Below are 17,487 nucleotides of genomic sequence, written 5' to 3' on the forward strand. Positions count from 1 at the left end.
CTAAAATTGTTACAGATATTGATCCTCTTACGGTGTCTTCCTGGGCCACTAAAGGTCTTGGCTAGAGATGTTTATGATCCCAATTATGATCCTCTTCCCTTTTCTTCATTGGCTAGAAAATAGAACCTTAATAATATGGATTTTTATTCCTTTTTAAAATTAAAGGCTGCCCTTCTAAAATATTTCTTTGTACAGACTCGATTACTATTTCACTTCTTTCCATGTGGTCTTGTTCAGGTCATAATGCTTAAAAAATATATAAGTTTTTATCCGCTCCACTTACATCACAGTCTAGAATTTCACAGGATAAATTGTCACATCATTTTGAAAGCAATATGTTTAATCGCATATCACAAGAGACCTGGCAGTTGATTGGGAAGCTTTCCCTACGGAATAAAATTGCTCCTTCTCCTATTCAATCTACATTTTTTACATTGAATCTCCTACATTGGACCCCTGCTCGCTTACACAAGTTGAAGCTTAGGGATAATGATCTTTCTTGGAATTGCAATTTGGTCTGAGGCACTCATCACCATATGTTTTTAGAATGCTCATTACTACAATCCTTTGGGGATTTAGTTCATAAAAATGTATCACTAATTTTTAATATTTCATTGGAGCTTTCATTAAATATGATCTTATTGGGCCCATGGGCTGCATTAACTCCTTTATCCTTGGATGATACTGATATGCAGCTATTATATCTCCTGATATCAATTGCTGTCAAAGTTATATTAACAGAGTGGAAATCCTTTCATCTCCTTTCTTATCATACTTGGTGGACATGGGTATCATATCTTCGTGGGGCTCATATTTCTGTTGAAGAGAAACACTGTACTCCTTCCATCTCTAATACTGTCTGGAGTTCACTGGATAAATATATGAGATTGTCCTCTCAGGGGTTGATAGCCCAATATCCTTTTATTTCCACTCCTTAATTTGTTTTCCTTAATGTTGCAGTTGTCCTCATCTATCTCTCCTCCTTTTTCTCTTCCTTTCTTTGGTTCTTCCCTCTTTACTACTTTCTATCCTGTCTTTTTCTCTTCTTCTTCATTTAATTATGGTATTTTTTGTATCTGAGCAATACAACAAAGTTTGGTATAAATCTAGTTGGAGCTGTTCTTTTTTCAGTTCCGCTTACCCAGGCAATATGAAACTCAATTTATAGCATATATTATGTATATATATATATATTCTGTTCTTCTTGTGACTTCATTATTTTGCTAATATGAACTCTATTTTCAAGTCTGTGTTTATTCAATTTTTCACGTATTTATAGATCAAAATGATATTTTGTATTGCATTTTATTACAACAGTATGAATTCTTGTTTTTAAACTAATAATGATATTGAACAAAAAAAAATGATTACTAAACTAAATCGGATTCATATAAGCCACCCCATCTAAAAAAAAATCCTATGGTAGTTACTGTTCATCTGCACATATGACCAGCCTACTGTACAATATCTCAGAGAGTGGATTTTTAGGGGTAGCGCTGCAAGATGGTAGAGTTTCTTCAAAGCGTATTATCTGTCCGTAATTTAGGTGATGTTGTGTTACTCTTAGATGCGTAATTATTGAGAATGACGCAATTACTTCTACTCGTATAACTAATTTTGGGGAAAATCCTACCTCAAGACCACATTCAGCGAATGGGAGCACACATCCGCGCCCGGTATTTTTGGTCTGCTGTATTTAAGGCTATTTCTTAGCGCAAAATGCATTCTTGCACCCACTGTGGACACAAGGGGGTCATTTGCACAAAGAAAATAGTGCTAAATGCCGGGAGTACATTTGCAGAAAATCCTACAACAAGAAAACATTTAGGGAGTGGGGGGGGGGGGGCGGCTGCTTGCTATTCGTGTTCTGTTGCATTAAGTGCTATTTCTGTTGCATTTAGTGCTATTTCTTAGTGCAAAATGCATTCAAGGTCCCATTGTGGATGTAAGGGACATTTGTGCTCCAAGAAATAGCTCTAGGAGCAGAATTACTCTTTTCGCATAATTATGCATAATCTTGCAGCGTTCTTAGGTAATTCTGCGTGATTACGCTGCAATGAATAATGCAAATTATGCCCACCCATAGTGAAGACTCACGTACCAGGCCAATATATTTCTGTTCTGTTCACTATTGTGAAAAGAGGTGTTTCCAGTCCATCGCTCCCTGTCGAATGGTCACTAGGATAACCTCCTAACCACCTGAGTTTCCAGTTGTAAATGTAGAAGAATAAAGAGTACTGTGTCTGTAGCCTGAAATCATTGAATACAATTGTTATTGTGCAAGTTGAGTTTTGTTTTATTATATAACTACATTGCCTGCCACTAACACATGTCTCTGCATAAGTATGCTCTAGACAAGTATAGCTCGCTGATTTTGTCCAAATAATTTTGTTTCCTTATTTTCTCTTTTATGTAATAATCCATGCTCAAAATTATTCTGTAAATAGCACTGAGTGACATTCATGTACATACAGAATCATCGCTTACGGTTCTTTAATTTCACTTGCAGTTATAATCTTTACCTCTAACTCTCCCTTTCACAAACATACACATTTTCATGTCTTTATGTGTCATTAGCGTGACTTTCTATTTGCCTTGTAGAGAACAGAAATTTATAACAATAACATGGAGATAAAGGGTCCACTCGCAAAGGAATTTAGAAGTTTTTGAAAAACAAATCATGTTGTGAAATTAATCTAGGGGTAGATCTACCTCTGTATTGGTCTTGTCTCTTATGTGCGGAGTTTACCACCACTTGGACATAGAACTACACACAAGCAGTCCTTTGTTTTAGGTGTAATTGTATGAGTGGCAAGTGGGAGTGACAGAGCAATCGGCAATATCTACATTAAGTGGGGAAAGGGAACTCAAGGAGGGACACAAGGAGGGCAATGTGATTATTAGATGACACCTCACCCCTACTTGACTTGATCCAAAAGTTATCATCCTGGCAGGGTATCCATTATTTGGGTCTGATATTTGACATTACTATGATTCTGGTGTCAGCAATCAGACATGTATTTCTGGACTCATTGTGCGCGCTGCAGCGCATTTGGCGATGCAGCTCGTGCAACGAAATTCATTTTATTTATTTGTATACTTACCTCCATTCGGCCATAATTCGGAGTTTACTACCCCCCACCCTGCCCCTCCCCCGCCCTGCGTCACCACCCGGTAGCACTCCCTCCAGGAGCCGCTACAGGTTGCTGATTGTGCAAATCACCAAAGATGGGCCTAGATAGATGTTTGTTAGTCTGAAATTTTGGAATGAAACAAATCATTTATCCACTTGTCTTCTGCAGAAAATTCACACGCCACAGTGTTTACATTTCTCTGGGAAATATCTAAGCCCCTTCTGCGTGAGGGTATCAACTTATGTTTTGTCTGTATATTAATGAATGGCATCATATATTCTCACTGAAAACCGAATTAGAATATTGTTTGTTTAGATAAAGGCACTAAATTAATTATTGGAAGTTGTTAATGTAAAATGTGCTTCACACATGTGACACCTTCTGAAATGCATTGCACAGAGCAAAAGAAATCTATGACACACCAGAATTAATATAATGTGTTTCAAAACAAATATGATAAATGGTGGAATCAATATGACAAGTAGCAAAACAAATATCATACATATCAGAATTATTATATTAGTTAATGAATGGTATTTAATACCATATACAATATATGCCAATAATACTGAAATTAATATGGCCCTAACTCAAAAGATTATAGCAAACACTGAAATGAAATATGAAAACTTTTAGAAGGAATATTCATTTCAGCCACCATAATCATTATGCTATATAGTATACATATTTCAATGCATGCCATGTTCATTTAAGCATATATCACCTTGAGTTTAGCCATTGTCAAATTTATTTTAAAGTGCTTCATATAATTTTAGTAAATCCAATATTAATGTCATCAAATTACATGCAACTTTCAATGTGTGTCATTTTCCTTTCAGCACATTCATTCCAATGCATGTCATATTAATTTTAGCTTAGGTTGCAATCATTTTAACACTTGACCTACTCGTTTCAGTGAATGTCTAATTCATTAAAAAATGTGTCATATTGGTGTCAAAGTGATATATTAATTTTACTTTGACACATATTAACTGAGTATTATATTCATTTTAAAATGTGTGGTATGTATTTTAATATGTGTCATATTCATTTCAATGCCGGTCTTATTCATTACAACCCCAGTCATATTCATTGCAGTAGGTGTAGTATCCATTTTCAAAGTGTGCCATTCTTTTCGATTTTCATCATGTCAATTTAAAAATCAATCTCTTTATTTTAAAATGTGTCATAGTCATTTAATTTAAAGATCATATTTAACTTAGTGTATCATAGTAATTTCAGCATGTGTCATATTCCTTTTAACACATGCCAGTCACTTAAGCAAATGCCATATTCTTATATTCTTTTCAGTAAGGCCTATAGCCATTTCCATATGGTTGAGATATATTGTAGTAGAAGTCTTATTTAATTTACCTTATGTAGTATTTATATAATTAGCCAGGTGATGCATTCGTTCTGCTGTCTATCATATTTGCTTTACTACATGGTATATTGATTATGCCACATATATTTGTTTTGAGACATAATACATTCAATCTGCTCTGCTCGTTGTGTAATTCAAGAGGTATCATATTTATAGAGCTGTATTTTGGATATGAATGGCTTTCCTTAGATTTCTGGATGAATTTTACAAGTTGATTCTGAAATATTACAACAATCTATTTGCCAGTGGAAGGGCTCCCCTTCTTTTTTTTCTTATCAGTATCTTAGAGTCTTCTCCCATCTGTGAACCAGGCTCGAATAGGCCAATTGCATTATTCAACAAAGATTATATGAACCTCATATTGCCAACTTGCAAGACAGCCCAGGCTGAACTTCTGAGCCAAATAGACCACAATGACATTAATCCCAGATGGAGTTATCTACAAATGCCTTATTTTTTACTGAAGTAAGAGACATCTACACTACTTTAATATTGAAGATTAGTAGATATGATGTGGCCCCTGGACCGATCTCGGCTTCACAGATTGACTTGGCCATTGCAGCCTTCAGGTACATCATAAAGCACACAGGGAATTGACTCAATGCTGCTGACTTTAACATAGACATATTACTGAAGCTGCCTTCCTCTGTACTCCCTCTTCCTATTACAGATCGCTAGACCAACTATTGTTGTCTTTCTCACCAAGAGACAGTTTGTGCTTGGTTTCTTTGTATTTTATGTTTCAAATTGTCTGCACTTTTGTTTTTATTTGTATTCCTTTCTTAGTACGCGCCTGCATCAAACGAATATGATGCTGGAGTTAAGAGCAGCTGAGCTCCAGTTTCTGTTTAAAATGTTCTCACCTCTTGAAGAAACTTTTCCTGTAGTGTGCATTCACAAAAGGCAGGTTTTTAGTCTCACACCTGGCTACACTGCCTTCTCCATGCTGGGCTTCTTCTCTTATACTGCGGTGTGTCCTCTCTAGATTCAGTCACTCTACCAATCAATCTCAGGCTACTTCTACTATGCTTCAAAGGTTCACCTAAGGCAAGCCTTTCTGCACCTGTCCGCTCTACGACCACAACCAGGACCAACATCTATGGCCTTCTTAATCAAAGTAGTCGAAAAACATATTCCAACAAAACTTTATTAACACTACAGCCTTCTGGTAAGCCACATGCCTGAATTTCTCTTCCTTTACCTTCCTCTTCCTTCTCTTCGTTTATGCTCCACTAGAGACCAGAGCAGTGCTTAATTTGAGTTGGTGCTTTACGGTGCTCAGCACCGGCACTTAATTAGTTTCCAATGCTCGGCACCGGCACCTAATTGTCAACACCATACTTGGAACAGTCTACCACATGGTGGCACTGCTCATCTAATTTAGAGATGAGCAGAACAACGGTTGTTTAGGAATATAATATATATTTAAATTGGAGCCCTGGAATAATCTGAACTGTCGCATTTGCATGGAAGAGAGATGGTTAGTAGTTGTTTTGGCAGCGATGACAAGGGTGATGGGTGGTGCAAGCTGCAGTGGCCTCTTGGTCAGAGCCCTGGCACTTAATATTTTACAAATTAAGCACTGGGCCAGAAGCCATATTTATTAAACTTTCATGCAGCATAATGCAGCAAGCCACCTTGGTGGACTGCCTGAAAGGGAAAGGGTAAGAATGCACCATATTTAACATTATGCAACACATTCCTGTCCTATCCTTGCGTTGGCACACTTTTTGGCTGCCTAGCACCTATGCAGGCACCCTTGCGTCATGGTGAAAGAGAGCTTGCATTGTAGGCAGAATTTTGTTTGTGCAGGAAGGGACACCTTCCTGCACAAAAGGAGAAACAAAGATATTTCTCCTCATTATGCCTCACCTGAGGAGATGTGGCATTTTTAGGTATTCACGGGTCTACTACTAATAGTAAATCTCCCTCTTTCTTGATCTAGGGCACCTGCTGTGCTCCGCCCATTAATTTACCTCTAATGGTTACTAGCAGTTTCTCCTAACAAAACACATGCACACACATCAGAATGTCCATTGCCCATATGTACCTCTGAGAATTTTTGTGTATGTTATATGTGTCTGTTTTGTTTCAAAACATGATTTTCATCACCTTTAAACTCCACCATTTAGTCATTTGATCACACATGTTATTAATGTAATCGTTGGCAATGTGCACAGATTTTGTAATAGATTATGTGTTGGTGGCATTAATACATGTGCTGGTACCGAATGTTTATGCACATGCACTGTTACTTGCATTATTTATCACTTTCATTAGGATGTTTTAATGTAGGCGCTTTAAGCCTCGGTAAGATCCATTGCCATTATTGTATCCTGATACTACTTGGGTGATTTAATCGATCTACATTGTTCCTTTTATAAAATGTTACTTACTCATTGTGAGGTCCCTTCTTAAACACCAATAGTTTATCGTCATGCTTCTCACCTCACACCAACCTGATAAGACATCTCTGGTCCTAACATCCTAGCTGAACCCCCATGGATATGCCATCCATTGATGTGATCTCCTTCGCAGGCCAGGAGGTGGAAAAGCAAAAATCCACTAGACAGAAATTGAATGTGGTTTCTCAGCGATACCAAGGATACGGAAAGCATAATGTGATCTCTATCACTTGAAATTAACCCAATATTCTATTTCTCCTGCTACCTAATAAATCATCTCCCTGGACCAGGAATACATTTTTTTTTCATAAAACTCTTAGATTGTCTTCTTCCATTTTTTCTACTAATTCACTGTCATTGGTGACTTAAACCTTCACCTCGAAAACAAAGACAATACTAAATCTACCAACCTATTTGATAGCCTTAGTGTACCTCTCTCCAATGATGTATCTACTGCCACTGCTAACTTAAACGCTTGAATAAAATCAGCTCTTGACATAATAGCCCCTTTACAGATGCATTAGTCTATTGACAGCTCATCCTTGCCCCATGGTTTAAAAATAATCTTCATAACTCAAAGTGCAAACAGAAGTATTTAGAAAGATTACTCTACAATCCCAAAAAAGGGGCATATTATCAAGAAACGGTAAACTAATATGCCCTTGGGAATTCCAAGAGAAGCCCATGTTCTGGTGACAACATGGGCTTCTATTGGAATTCTCAAGGGCATATTATGAAGCCTATTATTGCCGCTTTAGCGGCAGTTTTCTCCCACTAAAGCGGCGATAATTTTAACACCGTGCTTGATAATATGCCCCTAAGAAAGTAAACACAAGAGGTTTGTTAAGGACTGTCAGCATCTAATGGCAATTCAAACTGTAATCTCAGCAATTGGAGACAAACAAAAGGGCAGGCCCTGCCTTGCACAAAAGGAACTACAGTTCCACTCCTCACCCTTACCATTTATCAAAAGGCAGTACTCTGCAAGAATTCATCAGCAATACTTTGATAAGAAGGCCCTCATGGAATTTCTAAAGGGAATATAGGAATATAGCCAATAGACTACCAATTTCTGGACGAAGCTGTACACATCTTTCAGCTTGTGCCATGCTACACCAGGGGATCCAAAATGGATCAGAGTCACAAAACACACAGAGTGCTACTGCCATGCATATACTGCATATGCTCTACACACGCACTTGACTTGCCAATATGGGACGCCAGCACCAAGTTCTGATTTCTAAATCACAGTGGAATTTTATACTTGGTCAGTCAGTAGCCTGAGCTCACACTAACACAGGGTAAATGTCTGATCATCCAAGAGATTCAAAAACACAGTACACTGCCACCAGCACTTAAAGTGATACACTCAAGGCATGGACGGTAGCTCACTGCCTACTGTACGAGCACGCGTGGTGCACACCTCGTAGTCACAGGATTGGTCTTGGATCTTAGATTGTCAAGGAAATGCCTAGGCCTATGTGCCCACACTAGATTAATGTGATGCCCGGGCAAGGTAAAAAGTAAGGCTATCAGTTGTTCTTGTAGTCAGGCAAGGGGTGAGAGCTCATTTACCATGCAGGGAACATGCCCATCCCAATGTTTCTGCAATGTCTATAGGGAAGATATTTCCAATGGAGAGTGTATAGTGTCAGAATTATTCTCTTGTACTGTTGTCTAGGGGTGGGCGAAATTTGCGAAATTAACTTTTCCCAAATTATCGCGAAAATGTTTAAAATTATCGCAAACAAGCGGAAAAATCGCGAAGATGCGGAAGTTTTTTTCCGGCATGTTCGCGAGATTTTCTGCATGGTTGTGGGTCGCCAACTTACCCATGTGGTTGCTTGCGGGCGCGGCCATCTTGTTTTGAGTTGTCTCGCGGTGCATGATCGCGAGAAGAAAGACGTGATCGCGCGACGCATGATGTCACTGCGGGCGCGAACTGTTGCGAGACAGCGCAAATGGCTAAAAACAATACAACATCTCATGGAGAACGCGACCGGATCAAGAAAACTTGTCGGCGAACGCAGGGATTCAGGTAAGGCGATCGCGCGCGCGCGAGAATGTATTATTTTACAGCACGAGCAAGAAACAAATTATCGCCAAGCTGCGGAAACCGGAATTTTTGACATTTTCGCGCTCTCCGCGGAACGCGAAAATGTCAAATTATCGCAATTTCCGCGAACAGAACGAAATTTTCGCCCAGGCCTACTGTTGTCTACAGAAATTACCATCGGGTATATTGCCATTAATTCTGAAAAAAATGGTAAGAAACAGTAAACTGTTATGAGAGGAAAAGGGCCTGTCATGTGAATCATGTATAAGTGAGCCTAACCTTCACTGCGTGTTGTTGTGGTGATTATGGATAAATATTATATTCCATTTTATATTATTTTATTCATTATCCTGATCGTACCGTCAAGATTGAAAAAGTACTGAATTGTAATTGGTTCTCTGATATATTTTTCAGACACTACAGAAATAAATGACACGTTGATGCTTTCTTCCACTGAACTCGAATACACAATCCTCGAATAAGACAGTGACCTGGGAATATTATCTGCTAATGGATGTTTCTAGAATCTACTGGTCTTGGAAGCCCAGCAGAATGAGGTAAGTAGTACTATACAAGAGAACAGCCTAGTAACAACACCTCCAGTGGGCAAGCCTGCCCTTGAGCTGGAAAACGGGGAAAAAGTGAGGCCAGCAGTCATGTTGGAAATCAAGGAAAGCTTGGCATGACTGCTAAAGCTGCCAAGACGAATATAACTCTGCTACAAAATGGGGTATGCTATCTCTAGGAAAGTATCATTTTGATACATGAAAGATTTGAACAATGCTCCAATACGTCTAGCTTTTTTGGCTATAAAAAAAAGTAATGTAGAAAGTAGGAGGACGCTGGGCATATAAAATACATAGACTGCTCGATGTATATTTCTGTGGTTATGGACAGGTGTTTCTGTTTTTTTATTGATAACTTCATAGTGTGGCTGTATTGCCCACACACTTTGGTGTTGTGACTGTTTTCGATTGTGCATTTCATCGCATCCTTTTCACTTTTTTCATGTATGTGCTATAAATTATAGCTTATACTAGTATATTTTGAAGTCATTTTCTTTTCTTTTCTTGAGTGTGCGTGTGATTATTTTAAAAATGTAGAAATGCGTTGCCATTGTTGTGTGTTAAATTTCTTGTAATCTTTGCTTAAAGCTTGCTATGTCTTCCTTTGTTTGAATGCTATATGCGTTTTACAGATGAGTGCTGGGCTAGTTTTCTCGTTTTTGCAGTCTTTTTCTTTGTTTTTTTTTACACTTTATTCAAATTTTCCTTTACTTTGTCCCGTATCACCTTTTAAACAGGTGGAACATTATGCATCTGCTTCGAAGCATTTTTTATGTGTACTTGAATACAAATGTTGCTTTTTTATAGTTATTTTTTGTAGTTTAAATTTTTGCTTACACATTTTCATTGTACAACCTGATTCACAGATTTTCATACTATGGGGCAGATTTACAAGCCCCTTGCAACACATTTACACCGCTGATGCGTCACTTCTGTGATGCAGTAGCAGCGTAAATCCTGCGCCATGTTGCGCCGTATTTACAACGTGACGCATCTAGGGAGATGTGTCACATTGTAAACCCCTGCGCCACATGAAACCTGCGTCAGGTTTCATGTGGGCGTTCCAGCGCAGGGTGGGCGTTCTCTCGCAGGTACGCCTCGTAAAAGTGATGCAGTGAAATCTACAAGATTTCACGGAGTCACTTTTACGGCCATGCTGCGTCAAAGCCCTTGACGCAGCATGTTAGCCATAGGGCACCCACCGAGCCTTGCTGGAGCCGCGTCGTGCTTGCGACGCGACTCCAGCAATGCACCGCATTTCCGCCGGGGGATGCGCCACGCATCTGCCCATCCATGCGCCACGGCGCACCGTATTGTAAATGCGGCGCATCAGTGGTGGCGCACGGGTGGTTTTGCGGGTCACAAGTGTTCTGGCGCATCCCTGCTGATTTGCAGAGATGCGCCAGACCTTGTAAATCTGCCCCTTTGTTTTGTAGGTAGGAACTTGGTCATGCTGAGTTCCGATCCTGATGCCAGACAGATGTTTTACATTTTCATATCAGTTACTGCAAACTTCTGAAGATTTGTTTTTAGGAGAACTGTTTAAATAGTTTGCAGTTAAAGCATGAACATCTGAGCCAGGCCTCAAACTCTCTGATTCATGACTTCTTTTCATAGAAAGAAAAAAACAGATATCTCAACGCTCGAAAAAGCAATCTGATTGTGGAGTACATTGTGAGTTCAATTATAGGCCACCTGCCAATCACAAAGATTAAAAATACTGACCAAAATGTCGGATCAATGGTGGAGGAAATTGAATTTTACACACATCTATAAACTCTACTACCTTTTTCAACATCTGAATATCCGATCTTAAGAAGTGATGTCATGCCATCCACATTCGAGCACGTCTGCTAGCAATAGCTAACGTCTGTTTTACAGAGGTTATGTGGCTTGGAATTGCCCAAACACCAGGTAATCTAAACTTTCCTGCAAAAAAAAGCACGGAATTGCAAAAGTGTCATGCTTATATTTGCGTGCCTGAGGGTGCCTGTATAAAAATGGAACCCCACGAAAACATGCATCCTATAATGTAGGTAACACGATTGTTAGAAATGGGATCTCCGGTTGGCTAAGGCTTGCGCCAAAGCCAGGCAGAGACCACCACTCTAGTCAGGGCAAGGAAGTTACACGCCAAAGATAACCCCTGCTCACCCCCTTGGTAGCTTGACACGAGCAGTCAAGCTTATCCCGGAGGCCATGTGTAAAGCATTTGAGCACGCACACAGCACCAACATCCCAGGCACACCACAAAAGGAACTCCACACAAGGTTATATCAAAAATAGCCTTTGTATTCTCATAACACATTAGATTAGTAATCACACAATATACACTGTGCCAACTGGCACTGGGCAATATTTACAAGGGATTATTTACACCTGACAGGGCCAACTGAACCACTGTCAGTACCATCACAAAGTGAACTTAGTAAATGTAGAATTTATCATAAACATAGAACACAACCAGTAACTACTGGTAATCACTGTACTTAGCATCGGCCTGTAACATAAACTACATTATGCACAGCATCACATCAGGCTCGAATTACATTCTGCGCCAACCTCACCAGCATAAACACATTATGCACTTCTCTCAGAAGTCTAAACACATTAGACCCTAACCCCCTAAGTATAACTACATTAGGGGTCTAGATCACACAGTGACACATAATCTCACTAGCATAAACCATGATATGCAAAACAACCTCATAATCATAAAACACATTTAGAGGTATAACACAGGGTGCGTAAATCATACTAAATGAATAACATTTCCTAGCACCACACTCACATTAGGGCCTGGCGCCCTATTAACCTAATAGTCCCAAAAGTCAGGGCGCGCTGCATAGCAACAAAGAAAACTGCGGGGTAGGCACCCGCCGCTATGGGCATAACGGGGGAATCCCTACGGTGGGGATTCCCTCCTAGAGGGGCTGCAGCGCTGCGCAGCCCCCAGGCTCTCCCTCTCCCTTGGGGAAAGTCAGGGCAAAGCGCTCACAGGGCGCAGAAGTCAGCAAAAAGTCCTGAAGGTCCTTGGGAATAAGAAGGAAAACGCAAAGGGGTTCCCAAAAAGTTCTTTAGGCATCAGGGGGCAGTGCAGGGCCCAGGGAGGCAAGCCCTTATGGCAGCCTCCCCTGGGCCCCAGCAGCAGCACACCCCAGCAGGAACAGCAACCAAGAACTGGACAACATTATGGGGTCACAGCCCCTACTTTTATACACCCTTTTGCTTTGTCTTTAGTGCAGGGCTTGGGTAAAACCAGTTGCAACTGGTTTAGGGGAGCTTTGGGGCACTTTGTTTTGCTCAGCTCCTCTCTCCTTTTTCAGGAGGGGGCTAGGTGCTCAGACGCACCACAGGGGGCTGAGCCAGCATTGTGGAGGGAAGGCAGAGTCCTATTCAGGTCCCAGGTGCAACTCCTCCCTCCCATCTACATGCAGATCTCTCCATTCACCACCGGGCAGACTCACCCTGTCTCCTGGAATTCCCCAGCCCTCTCAGCTCCTGTCAATCACAAGCCAGATATGCACTCCACATCAGGCAGGCATACACACAGTACACAGAAAGGCCAACTTCTAGAAGTGGCACTTCTCCACTAGTCACCATAAATCTGCGCACACCATTGCGCACCATTTATTCTCATGAGTTCGCACATGCCAAACTCGACCCTGCACTCCTCTCACACCAGGAACTACCAGGGACACACACATCCCCATGCATTCCTATGGGAGGGCAGGCCCATCTCACCACACATACACAGAGAGCACACGCACTTTACACTGGACCCCAGTGCTAAAGTGCTCAGAGGCCTAAAATCACCAACACCAGGTTACAGAAAAAGGCTAGGAGAACGCAAAATGTTTCGGGGTGAACCTGCCAAAAGGGCCAAGTCCAACAACGATGATATGCATCGATCCATAAATGCTTACATGTTCCATATATTTCCATGTTGATTTAAGAAAGTCTGTGTCAATGAAAACATGTAGTTTAATTGCATATATGTAAAAGAAAAGTGTCCAAATCACTACAGAAATTACATAATAATGAACTGTTCCCTTTGCCTTTCTTCTTGAAAGGTTTTGGTCTGAGATAAAATGAAGGTTGTATTTCTTTGCTAGAAACCAGGATATGTAAAATGAGGCAATTGCACATAAACCATGTTTGGGCATTTGTAACCCAAGAGTGAAAGTACTCAATTTGAACTTCTACCTGTTGAACCACTTTAAAAAGAATAACCTATCTACACGTTTTCTGATACGCAGACATATGGCACTTTCTGAGGAGGGAGGCGGTGAGACTCACATTACTTCTGCATTGATTCTAAGTTCATAATTCAATAGAAGGAAACACTCTTCAGCTTGCATTCCAATGCCATCTCAGCCCTCTTTCGGCAAAACATGGTTTGAGAGAAAACAAAATTGCATACAAGTCCAGCATGGTTCTCTTTTTTAACTTTTGTATTGTACTGTATTGCAACATTTATATAGTGCTTACTACACTTGTGTGTCTTTTACTACACCTATGTGGAGCACAGAAGCGAATCACTACATGTAGGGTGTTGGGTTGAATGGTGTTGTCTTTGGTTTTGATCCTATATGGGAAGCTTTTGCATGGCATGCGTGATGACCACTGAGAAGTGCTTATTATGTTAAGTGCTTAGCTATGCAGTGGAAGAAGGCTTGTGAGCAATAGAAACGCAGATTATGGTTTTCAGAGAGTTGGCAGCTTTGAGCAGCTCTGCTGGTCCCGGGTATGGTAGTTCTTATGATCATCATCCATTTAGCTGGTTACTGCACTGGGTGTGGGTTGTGCATCTGTTATACCTGGCATCATTGGCGTGGGTCTCCCTTCCATTTTCTTTGCTGTTGCCTCCTGTGTGTTTGCTGGTCTAGATGCTTTGGGCCCTTTGCCACTGCTGTTCAGTGCCAACGTTCAAGTGCTCCCTTTGTAAATTGTTATTATGGATTAGTGATTTCATGAGTGGCTATTTTATTTACTTGTCAGACCCTAGTACAGTGCACCAAGTGTGCCCAAGGCCTGTAAATGAAATGCTGTTGGTGGGCTTGCAGCACTGATTGTGCCACCCACAGAAGCAGCTTGTAAAATGTGGCTCAGGCCTGCCATTTCAGAGCCTGTGTGCAGTCGGGGACTGCCATGTCGGCTTGGCAAGTGCACACACTTGCCAGCCCCTAAACCTTCCACTTTCTACATATTAGTCATTCCTAAGGTAGGCCCAAGGTACCCCTGTGGGCAAGGTGCATTGTATGTGAAAGGTAGGACATGCCCTAATGTGTGTGGCATGTCCTGGTAGTGAACTACTGGTAATTGCATTTTTCACTATTGCACGGCTATCTGTTCCCATAGGCCAGAATGGGAAGTTAGTTTACAACATCTTATAAACATAACTGACCTGAGGAACAAGATCGCAAAATAAAGTTTAGTATGCCTGAACTCAGAATGTTATGATGCATCTTTTAGTGAGGGGGATTTTTACATTCTGTGTTTGGAAAATACCACTTTTAGAAAGTAGGCATTTTCTTTCCTAACAGTCCAGTGTGCCTCTGCTAGGTTTGTGTATTGCACGTCTGGCTTTTGGATGACAGGGGGGCTGGAGAGGGCTGTGGCTCCAGAAGTCTGATGAGTCAGGGCTGGGCTGAATGGACCTGGGTTGCATTCAGAGTAGGGTGAGGAGATTTCCTTTCACCTGCCTGGGCCTGGTCAGCCTTCAGCAATGCTATCTCCACCTCCTGCCATGGAAGCTGCACCAGTGAGGACAGAACTGTTTTTCGCTGGGTACAGTCACTCTCTGCCTTCAGAGAACAAAGGATTTGTGTGTATAAAAAGTGGGGCCCAGACCCCAGACTTTTAGATCACTTCTGGGAAATCAAGAGGACACCTTTGCCAAGGAGAAGAGCCGGATAAGCTGAGGAGAAATACTGCCCCTGTGCCTGTTGCTGCCTGGGCTCGGCCTGCAGTGGCTGCTTGCAGTCAAGGAAAGGAGAAGAAGGACTTTGCTGTTTTGCTTTGTCACCTGCTTGAAGAAAAGATCTCCAAGGGGTTGAAACTGAGCTTGCCTCCTGTTCTGAAGTCTCTGGAACACAAAGACTGAACCCCTTTTATCTTCCTGCATCTAAAACTGCTGTTTTAGCTGCTACAGAAGGAAATTGCAACACCGACGCTGGCGAGCGACACCGTAACCTGCACCGAAGCCGTGAGCACTGCTCTGACGTGCGACGTAGGCCCAATGCCAGTTGCCATGCCACATTGACGCCAGCGAGTGACACCATTACCTGCCCAAAGCTGTGGGCGCTGCTCCGACTTGCGACGTGGGCCCGACGCCTGCTGCTGTGCCGCATCGACTCTGAAGCCGACTTCATCATCGCGAAGCCGATCCTTGATGTGGGTGACTCCCTGAATGCATCAACATCACGCCATCGTAAGAAACAGAGGCTTCGGCGCCATCATGATGTCACCTCCCCGAAACAGTAAGAAACAGTTGTTTCGCCTTCCCTGCGCTGCAGTAAGGAACAGAGGCTTCACCTCCACTGGGGTTGTAAGGAACCGACGCCGCGCTGTGCCAATGAAGCATCACATCCCTGATGCCGTGAGCCGTCCTAGTTTTCATCGTTTTTCCAAGGTACTGTTCTTTGTAGGCCCGATGCCCCGCACCTCGTGGCCGGCGCCGTACTTTGGGATTTTTATCTGTCATTACGTCTTAATAACTCCAGGTGGAGTTATTTATTGCTAGAGACTGTATTTAAGTGAATAAGCTATTTTTAAGGATATTTTTGATACTGTATTGTGCATTTTTGTTGTTTGGTCTTGTTTTGTTTTATATAAAGATTAACTATTTTTCTAAACTGGTGTGGTGTCCATTCGTAGTGTTTTCACTGTATTACGGTGTGTGTTCACAAATGCTTTACATACTGCCTCTGAGATAAGCCTGTCCACTTTTGCCAAGCTACCAAGGGGGTGAGCAGGGGTTATTTTAATAATGTATCCCCCTTGCCTTGACTAGAAGCAAGGGTCCCTCTTTGGACAAAGGCACCTCTCTCTCCCAAATAGAGACCCCCATTTGAAACAGCGTAGTTCGAAGATATTTTGTGTAGAGGTTTACTGTCCTCATCAGCACGTTTTAGTAGACCTTTCTCTCAAGGGAGTGTGCAGTCATGAGCATACAGTGCTACTTATAGTGTGCACTGAGGGAAAAGTGTTGTGTATGCAACAATGACCAGCACACAAACTGCAGGCAGGGGTTCAGTGTTCAGCACAAAAACGTGCAACGTACAATAGAAGTAGACTGATATTTAAATTGTTCCTTTCCTGTGCACAGACAGGAGTGTAGCGAATGTCGCCCGATTAGAACATCGCAACACGGCGCCAGTATTAGCTATAATGTCAACCTTCATATGGCAAGTCAACACCATACGAATTTACCAGTCCTTGGAGATGACTTATGTAATGACTTATCTGTCCTCAGCACTCCGTACATCATCCCCTTTGGTTTTGCTTTGTTCGCCCTAAGTTGGCAGGTTATGCCCAGACCTGGGTCCCTTGCTCACTTTGCCACTGGATTCAAGTTAGCCTAGCAGATGACGGCTGATTAGCCAGACACCAGTCCCAGGATGCTTGTTTCCGGTCCAGGGAAGACATGGCTTGGCAGTTCGTGCTGGACTGTTCCCATGAGGCACAGGTTCAGACTGATTTGCATATGGCCATGTTTGAACTGGGGTGGCGGAGTGAGCTAAAGAATGATGATGGATTAAACCCAGATCAGTTGACTGGGGGTGAGTGCTTGCAATGTTCAACACTCCGTCCATCAACCCCTTTGGTTTTGCTTTGTTCACCCTAAGTTGGCAGGGTATATCCAGACGTGGGTCCCTTGCTCACTTTGCCACTGGATTCAAGCTAGCCTGGCTGATGACGGCTAATTAGCCAGAAACCG

This window comes from Triturus cristatus, chromosome 8, assembly GCF_964204655.1.
Source record: "Triturus cristatus chromosome 8, aTriCri1.1, whole genome shotgun sequence".
In the NCBI taxonomy this organism is placed as follows: domain Eukaryota; kingdom Metazoa; phylum Chordata; class Amphibia; order Caudata; family Salamandridae; genus Triturus; species Triturus cristatus.